Genomic DNA, 9,380 nt, shown 5'->3' on the forward strand with positions numbered 1-9,380 from the left:
TGTTGTTTCCAGATATAGTTGCCGGTTGACATCTCTTCTAATTCGTCGATGCGAGAAGCAAATTGTTGTGTGGAGGAATCAATATCTCGACATAAGCCAAGAGGCAGATCTTGTGCCACTCCACCAGGTTGTATGAAACGGGCATGCATCCTGGCTCCCGGGACTCTTTCATAGAATTCCAACTATTTCTCCCGCTCCTCAAAAGCCCAAATGAACGGAGTGATGCTCCCACATCCATAGCATGAGTAGTTGAAGCTTGTGAATGATTTGAAATTTGAGTTATTTCACAGAATAACACTCTTATACATTGAGCTCGTAATGGTACCTCACAATTCAAAAGTCTCTCTACGGGTGAAGAATGAGCGTGTTCTTGGGCCATCGTAGAAACATAGACAGGGTGAACGACGGAACAAACAACAAAACTTTACGACAGCTTTTTCGTACACGTTCACTTGCATCACATACACAAAAGCTCTCTAAACCATGCAGTAAGGTCACCCATAACTCGGCTCTCCCACTGGAGTTACCTTAGCCCCGGGACATGCTATTCCATGATATTGGAAAAAGTTGACTAATTATTATAATTGTCTTGAAAGCTTGGCGCCTTTTGAATATGAGTGGGGCTCCTAGTCTAGGCGGCGCCTTCGTGGAGCCAAACAGAAGGAAGAGAAAAACGGCAAGGCCACACCCGACTTCAAATAGGAGGGGGCTTAGCTCTGGATCCCGCCAACTTGCAGAAATGAATGGATCAGAAATGGGGCTGGGTTCTATTTCCGGGCCGAGCAGGAGGTTCAGGCCAGAAGAATAAGAGAAGTGTGCCTTCCCGGTAAGGAAGAGGATAAAAGGTGCTGTCATCTATCTCGGCCTATTTCTGGAGGCCTTGGAAATGGAGACCGGCTCAGAGAATCACTGACGTGCTTTCTCTCCCCCATCGTTTTGCCAACAAAGAAGTCATCCTTGACTTGACTATTGACCATTCCATCCCTACCGAGCCGCCTCTTTTAAGTATTTACCTCTGCCTTTCTTTTTTGAGAACATATCCTTCAAATCAAAAAGGGAAAAAAGAAAATTTCCTCGTGTGTGGTTTAATGGGCCCTAAGGGAGTTTACTCAACCCATTCTCCAATCTCCCTCACTCCTCAAGTGTGCGACTCCGAATGAGGACCTTCTTCCCTTTTGCTCTACCCACTCTCCGTTCACACGGTTATCAAAGCGGAGGAAGGGCAGGCAGCAGGTACCATGAGCCCTCTGTCCCGCACATCTATCAAGAAGCAAGTGTAGTTCATTGGTTGCACCGAGTGCTCCTATCTCTCGGCAAAGATCGTGTGAGTGTGCAATTATGCTTTGGATGCTTCTCCATGGAATAGATCGATTCAGTTCCCCTTCTTTTTCGGTGCACTCACTTTGTATCTCCGACGCACAAGGAAGGACGCGGTGGGAAGAAAGCTGCCCTAGCCTCTGTCTGGTCGATCATTCTGCTGGCATCTTGCATTCACGCCTCCATTTGACTATTGCTCGGGAATGTAGTTGTAGATACATGAGTCTTAGTGGGTCATTGGCTCCACCTCTTATCTCCTTCTACGACATGTAGTAGTCGTCGCCATATTCAATATGTCACTTAGTCATATCTGCCTCGCAGCGGGTCAGCAACTTCGAAATAAAGGGAGGGAGGACTTCATTCAGTGACTCCGCGATCACCCTCTAAACGATAAAAATAAGGTAAAGCTTTAAGATAAGTTTTATACTCGATTAATTTCTCAGTCCTGTGGGCGCCGGCCGGCAGGATCCCCCTGAAAAACGTACATGCAGGTCTCCCCGCATGCGGCTAATGCCATTTGAGGTGGCCCAGCCTAGCATTCATTCGCAAATCCAGTAGCGAAACTGAGACTGCTCGACCATGGAAGCTAATTCGCGTGTAGGCAGTGTTGTCTTAATACCGTTGAGTGTATCTATTCCTTGATACATTGGCTCGCTCCCCCCTCTTTTTTCAAGAATGAATGAGCCGCTCGGACCTTCCATTTCCGTCAAATGACCCGGCTTCCCCTGGATCTTCCACTGTCAGGGCTCCCTTTCCACCCTATGCTCCCTCGATGCAGGCCCACCATGCTTCGCGCCTGCGGTGTTTTTGCCAGACGGTCTTTGCCAGTAATGCCATCCTCCCTGCAGGCTATCTGTATGGGTGGGTTGTCCCTTGCTGCTATGTTCTGTTAGGCGCTATGAATTACAAGAAATTCAGTGGTTGACTTGGACAGCATGCGGGTTACATGTTCCACTTTGCCGAGATGTGAGGTGCAGGTGGTGATGATCACCCCGGGGTATGCGCTAGCGCCCTTGACGGGCACTCCAGGACCTGCCTACGCTCGTGAAAATGAAGGTCGGTCCTCTGACCAGATGCGTGGATAACGAGGCCACCTTGAAAACCTTCTCCCTTCTATCTTTATCCAAAGTTGGGTAGGGAAGTTCGCTTGAGTTCCTCAACCATCCCTTTGCCCGGTTCTCATGACGCGCTATGGAACCTTCACCGTGCTAGCGGCATAGGAGCCTACTCAGCGTCAGCGGATTCATGCCGCACTGGAGTGATCCAATATATGGTTCCGCATGTTCCACCATTTCTCTGTTTATTTCCAATACTGGTCGTGAAACACCATGAGCAGCAGGATGTTGAGGTCCAAAATTCGAAGTGAAATTTTTGATTTGCCTGTTCCTAGTCGTCATGGGAAAGAAATTAGAAAGAGATTATTCCCCTAGAGCTTGTCCAGTACCACCAGTACTCAAAATGCATCTCCGCGCGTCTACCTGGCGCTTTTATTAGCCGCCTTGCATGAAATCGAAGCGCTATTGGCGGCAATTAATAGCTCACTGAGCGATAATTGATGCAGTCAGTCAGTGCCCTCGATTATCCTATTCCTGATAGAAGGATCATCGCACCCCGGAAGCATTCCATCCAGAAGCAGCATCTCCTTCAACCACGCAAGGACAAAACTGATGTTAGCTACATACGAGCATTCACCGCACAAAGGCGATCATGAATACTACCTATGATAATAAATCCAAAGGAAAGGTTGACAAAATGATTCAATCTGACTTTATCGGTATTCTGAATTGAGTAAAAAAGGGATATATGAAGTTTAAGGCCTTGCTCAAACCGTCATGGCCCTATTCTGTATAGGCCGTACTAAGCCAATAGCGAATAACAAACTCTTTTCTGCTCCCTTGACCTTAATTAAGTCCCCCATCCTGCCAAGCCTCGGCTGCCAGCCCATTGTATCTAAGCACACTACGCCAAATTGATACAAGTAGCTAAAGATCTCGCATCCGACATCTCCGGCCGAATGGTCGGGCAACACTAGGGTGCCTGGGTCAAAATTCCGCTTACCAAACAAGATGTCGAGAGGGGAACTCTGTAATTCCCCTCCTGCAAAAGTGATAGCGGCTGTAGCATCCGTGTGGAAGAGGGTAAGCTTTCGGCAACACCTTTTTGAGATTGGAAAGGATGAATACTTGTGTTGGGTCCTGCAGACCAGGATAGCCTTAGATGAAAACCTAATAAATGTACATGGGGTTGATCATATCTATTGGGAAATAAGTATTCAGGAATTTGAGCGCTTATGTAGCTAAAAACTCTGCCACCTGAATGCTTGATTCATTAAGGTCGTCACCCTATAATCGAAAGTCTCTATCGTTTCCTTTGTCTGTTAAGATTCACAGGGTTGGGACTCCCTAAATCAAACTACAATCGTTGTTTATCAACCACTCACGATGACACCGAGATCTTCGACTTAGCTCGCACAGGTCATCAACCCGGGGCGGAAGATAATGAAAGGGAGACAAAGTCCTAACTAAATCAACACACAATAACCTAAACCTTCTACCCATTCCATCCATCATATCAGTTGAGTCAAGGAGATTCATTCTTATCTATAGATAAGACAAGAGAGAACTTATGACCTCGCGGATGGAGAGGGATTCGAACGTATTCCTATCAATACTTCAGTTTTCAAGACCGACTCTTTCAACCGCTCAAACATCCATCCCTGCACTCGCCCGCCCTATCTATCTAGGCGCTGGCAGGTAGGGGCAACTCTATGTGATTCGCTACGCTTGCTTGCACCCCACCCTGTAAGTTAACTCTATTGCCTAGCGGTTAGCGACACTTTTCCGGTAGTATGAATCACTATGCTTCGCTTCTTTCTATATGATAATATGCACCATCGGTTGCTGCACTCCCTGCGGGTAATAGCAAGAGAGTGAAGAACGAATGATCCTCAAAAAAGTCAGCAGTGAATGAGTCCGACTCGAGTTCGTGAATCAAAGGTGTGGCAAGAGAGTGAGTTCGACTCGCGAACGATCCGCAAGTGAAGGGTCGATCCTTGAACGCCAGTACTGTTGCGAGACTGGTACTTGGCGGCTCAAGAGCAACATATAGAAAAAGGTTGCCCATCACTTCCTCGCTCCTTTTTGAAGGCCCACCGCCCCCCTTTCTTTAAGTATCTATCCCGACTTGCATTTTGGGGCGAGTACTATAGTTCCTCCATAATCACACAGAACGCCCAGCTTCGAAGAGCTGCTCTCTCCTTAGTCCACAGCAAGGTGTGGAATCTAGATCTATTGTGTGTTCTGACTCTATTAGATCAAGTCAGATACTAAGCCTTCTACTACTACTACTACTTAGGAGATCAAATACTATATTTCAGAGATTGGACTCTCTTACTATGTTTTTTCAGGGCTATTCTCGAGCCAGGTTCCCTGGATCCATTCTTACCTAAATGGATGAATGAAGAAGGGGGCGAGCAGATACGACGGTCACACACACTTCTTTTTGGCTGAGTAAAGCCGGGTCTACTACAAGGCTAGCATCAGAGTAAGGTTGAGAAAGCAAGATCAAACCTACTCTACTATTAATTCAAAAGGTAAACAACCCTCTAAGACTTTCTCAATGAATGGATCAAAGAAGTTTATCTGTCTAAGTCATCGTATATAAGGGAAGAAGCCCGCCCCTGATCGAAGAATGAAAAAGCTAGCCTGGGTAGACTTTAAGACCAACTTGGTGTAGAGATGACTATGATGGTCGGCCTCCACAGACTGAACGTGGGAGATTCTTTCACCCTATTTTTAGAAGTGCAAGGAGGATAGAGCTCCCAGCAACGACTGATTGTTCGTACGAGCGAAGGAGCGAGCATGCTTTACCCTTACAGTGAAGTTGACATTCACAGTTCTTATGGGAACTCCTTCAGTTTAGGTAGCCATAGTAACTCATGGCTATAGTGGTAGTAGCAAGATCCAAATTGTGAGATTGGCTCGATCCCAAACTATCTAGAAGAAATATCAAGATTCACTTTTGTCGGGCAAAGAACTCTATTGAGGAAATGAGTTTGATCACTGAAGACCAAGCAATAGCCATTCTAGATGAAAGGACACAAGCCTACAACTTGAATGTGGATCTGTTTATCTTCAATTCCTATCTTTCGAAATAAAGAGTTGCCTATCTTTAGAAATGCTGGTATGGTTGACTTGCCTCTGTTCTCACACCGGTGTCTGCCAGGGTCTGAACCATTAGGTAGAGGATCAGCTGAAAGAAAAGGCAGACATAGATCTTGCGCCAGATTCATATACATTCAGCACCCTCATTACAAAATTTTCTAAGCATGAAAAGTGGTTGGAGCTGTGCTTATGTGCACGAAAATGCGGGAGAAAGGATGGCACCCAGAGATGAGGAAGGGCGTAGCAAGCGGCGAAATGCTTAGGGGAGTCAAAAATAAGCATAGATCCGGAGATTCCCAAATAGGTCAACCTTTTGAACTGCCTGCTGAATCCATGAGCAGGAAAGAGACAACCTAGGGAACTGAAACATCTTAGTAGCCAGAGGAAAAGAAAGGATAATGTTGCTCTTCAGAAAACGCTTATAGTGGCCTTCGTCGATGGGGCAAACTCTCCACTCGTGCCTGCCGGAACAATCCTTCCTCAATTGGCAGTATCGAGGTCAGAGTTTCTATTTCTTAGAAAGCCACTTCTCTAAGCATGCATGCCGGCATAGGTGTTGCGGTAATCACAGAAGTTTGATTGCTGTGTGGTAAGGGGTCAGTCAACCAATAAAGACAATTGTTAAGGGGTAAGGCTAAGCTCTCTTTCTCATTAAGAAAGTGGTCCATCCTAAGAGACTAAGAGATCGACATCATACTAAGGACTGTGTCGAGCAAGGCCCCAAGGGATTTGAATTCCACTGATTCCCAGGTAAAAAGGTTAGTGGCAACACCACCATTCGAAAGAATAAGCACCTGTCATGCACGAAAAGAGCAAGCTGGCGGACTGATTTCGCAAAGGACCAAGATCCTCAAATTCCCCTCCTGCTGATCCCGGCACGGAAACAGAAGTTATCCGAACCGAGCACTCGAACGTGAGAGCAAGGGATCACCCAACGCATGGACGAGCTCCAAGGAGGGAGCAGAGAGGGAGGCAAGAACCATAAAATAACAGACTAAGCCATGCCGTAAGGGAGACATTCTCCACACAGGACAGGGCCAAGGCCTTCATGTATGGGTGACAGATCGGCCATAGGAGTACTCCGGGATATACACCAGGGCAACTAATGTCAAGCATATGATGATGTCGCCCGTTTTCATTTCATGAAAGTCCCCAGCAGAGGAAAGGGTTGTAGGTGATGGTGCATTCTGCTTCTTAGGGCGATGAAATCATTCCTATGGGGTCGTGCGTGGCAGCTGGTATAGATGATGATGAAAGGCGGGCCGCTTGAACCGAGCCCTATTCTCATAATAGGTAGCAAGCAAAGCTAAATAGGAAAGGGGATGACTGATGACTGCCTCTTTCGTCAGAAATCAAAAAGGGTGAAATGTGGAGCTAATATGGCTGGCTACAAGTATAGCCAAAGAAAACTGAGACGAGATGGACTGTCAGAGGACGCAGTGGGACAACCAGGGGAAAGCCCGCCCCCGCTAGCTAACATAGATATCTATTCTCGGTGCGCATATTTGAGATTTAGAATCTCTTTCTGACCAGGCCAGGCCAAATCGGGCCACCACATGGGATGGGAATGGCACAGTCCACATGCATCATTTGATGAAAGCACTCCAGTCTAGACGCCTCCAATCAGTGGCTTGTCAACCACCGGACCGTAGCTCCTCACCAAATGCCCCTGCGCTGGGGCAACACAACACATAACTAGTTCGCTCAAGGATCACACCCTCTCAAGAGTAGGATGCCGGCCGAGATGGAGTGCAACCCTAGACTTTCCTTGGGCTTGCCTTGCCCCAACATCTAAATAAAGGGTGTGTGCCGAAAAGGAAGCAGTGGCGCCTTTTCTATGAAAGCTTAGCTTGGTAGGCGCAGCTTACTCAACCTACTCCCTTAGACAATGCAATGCTCTGAACACAAAACTTTGCAGTTCAGCCCTCTTCTCCCATGCAGAGTCGCAGGCAGCGCCACGGATAAAAGCATGGACGAGCCACATGCAGGGAAACTTACACGTGTGGTTCTGGCCGGGGACCCCGTTATAATGTAATAATATGTGTAGGTCCCTGTAATTCGAGTGAGATTGTCGTGGCGCAAAAGCAGATTTGGTCCGGTATTCCCTTGTTCCCCGTATTGGTTATGTTCCTTATTCCTCGTCTAGCAGAAACTAATCGAGCTCCGTATGATCTCCCAGAAGCAGAAGCTGAATTAGTTGCAGGCTATAATGTAGAATATGTGTGGGATGCGATCCTTAATAGTTCACTGTTGGCGGAAGCCAATGTCTCGGGGACTCATTCTGACTCAAACAAGGGGTGGGTCTTTACCAACTTCCAAATCCAAGATTTAGGGAAAAAAGAGGGGCGGGGCACTCTTCATTCTTCATTCGAAACTCATGAATGTCAGGTCGGAGGCTTTTGTCTCATTATCAAAAAGGGGAGTTGGGTAAAGCAAACTCCCTCCTTCGACGAGCACGGGGCTTAGTCAAGTAGAACCAGGTTGCGCTGCTTGATGCTCCGATGGAAAACAAATCAGTGGGGCCATGTCGGTATGACAGAATATGCGTTAGAAAGGTCAATCCCTCCCCGCTTTTTGATTTTTTTATTGAAAAACTGGGCCGAACTTCTAAAAAGCAGCCCACCCGCTTCCATAGAACAATATCGCGGCAACGTAGACCTAAGTGGATTTATTGGAATACTCATTAAGTGCTCTGTTGAGCGAATGGTTGTTGGGAATCTTAGGTCATACATTTCCAGCTAATTATAATACAACCATGAAGGTGGGGTTCAAATGCCATACAACTATTTATTCTGGTAAGTCGGATTGGAATGTAGTCCCTTTTTATTGGATCCGCCGCTCCGTTAAGTTAAATTCAAAGTAGGTGTGGGTCTAGGTAGAGGATGTCATAAATCAAGTATCAAGTATTATTATAAATATCGTATATAGTAGTTGCCAAACTCACAAGCATCACAAACTTCGATCTACTTTATTGAATAACTTAGTTAGATAGAACCGACTCAAGCTTTTAATGAAAGAAGCAATAATGGCATAATTTTTGTCTCAAGACCTCTTGCAGCTACAGCCAATGCAGCACCTCCTTGATCAACATACCACACAGCCCATTACGCCTTGCTCCAGTCGCAGTATAAAGAGAGACTAGAACCTACCGGGGAGCCCTCAGTAGAGTCCCTATCGTTGTTGCAACAATTACACACAGAGTTCCAGAATTTCACATTTGTGAGAAGAAAGGGTATGTGTGTTTGAAAGGAGTGGTGCAAGAATGTATTCTGAGCCTCAGTCAACAGAACTTGTTTTGCCTTTTCTAAACAGCATTTTTATTAGGACCCTCCTTTACATAAACCACTCATAGATATATACCTGCCTGTGGCCTGAGATGAATACATCAATAGATAAGAAGGGAAATGCATCATCTAGAAAGGCTTACTTAGGTTTAGGGACGTTTGTGTGATGGATCATACGCTTACTCACGACGACAAGCTATTCAATAAAGGATGGAGTCAACTTGAGCCATAGGGTCCAAAAGTATTCCATTGGTGTCAACTATTAGCGATTATTCAAAGTCGTAATGGTATGAATTATTGGTCAATTCCACTGATTCTTCTTTCCCGTTCCTTCACTGGCTATAGCGCCTTACCTCTTCTGTGACTTGTCCTGAGATGAGAAGTATCAAAAGTGTCGGGTTTTGGGTTTATGTCATGCTAGACTCACGTTTCTCGTTCCTACGGCGGGTCCGCGACCTTACAAGGATACACAAGATGGTGAAGGTTTCGGAGAAGCAGCAAGCTGTTCGGAATCTAGTTAGCTTTGAGCAGGCCTCGGGCGAGGAAATGCTTTGGCTGTGCCAGGAGATAGTCGGCTCAGGGGCTTTTGGGCGGAGCCAAAGTGGTCCACATACGT

The 9,380-nt window shown here is 46.3% G+C and overlaps 1 pseudogene; it reads left to right on the forward strand.

The window, feature by feature from the left end:
- The first annotated feature begins 358 nt into the window (after positions 1 to 358).
- Positions 359 to 1,711, forward strand: LOC123139201 (uncharacterized; annotated as a pseudogene).
- The last annotated feature ends 7,669 nt before the right edge of the window (positions 1,712 to 9,380 follow it).

The sequence above is a fragment of the Triticum aestivum genome, chromosome 6B (genome assembly GCF_018294505.1).
Source record: "Triticum aestivum cultivar Chinese Spring chromosome 6B, IWGSC CS RefSeq v2.1, whole genome shotgun sequence".
NCBI classification, from domain to species: Eukaryota; Viridiplantae; Streptophyta; class Magnoliopsida; order Poales; family Poaceae; genus Triticum; species Triticum aestivum.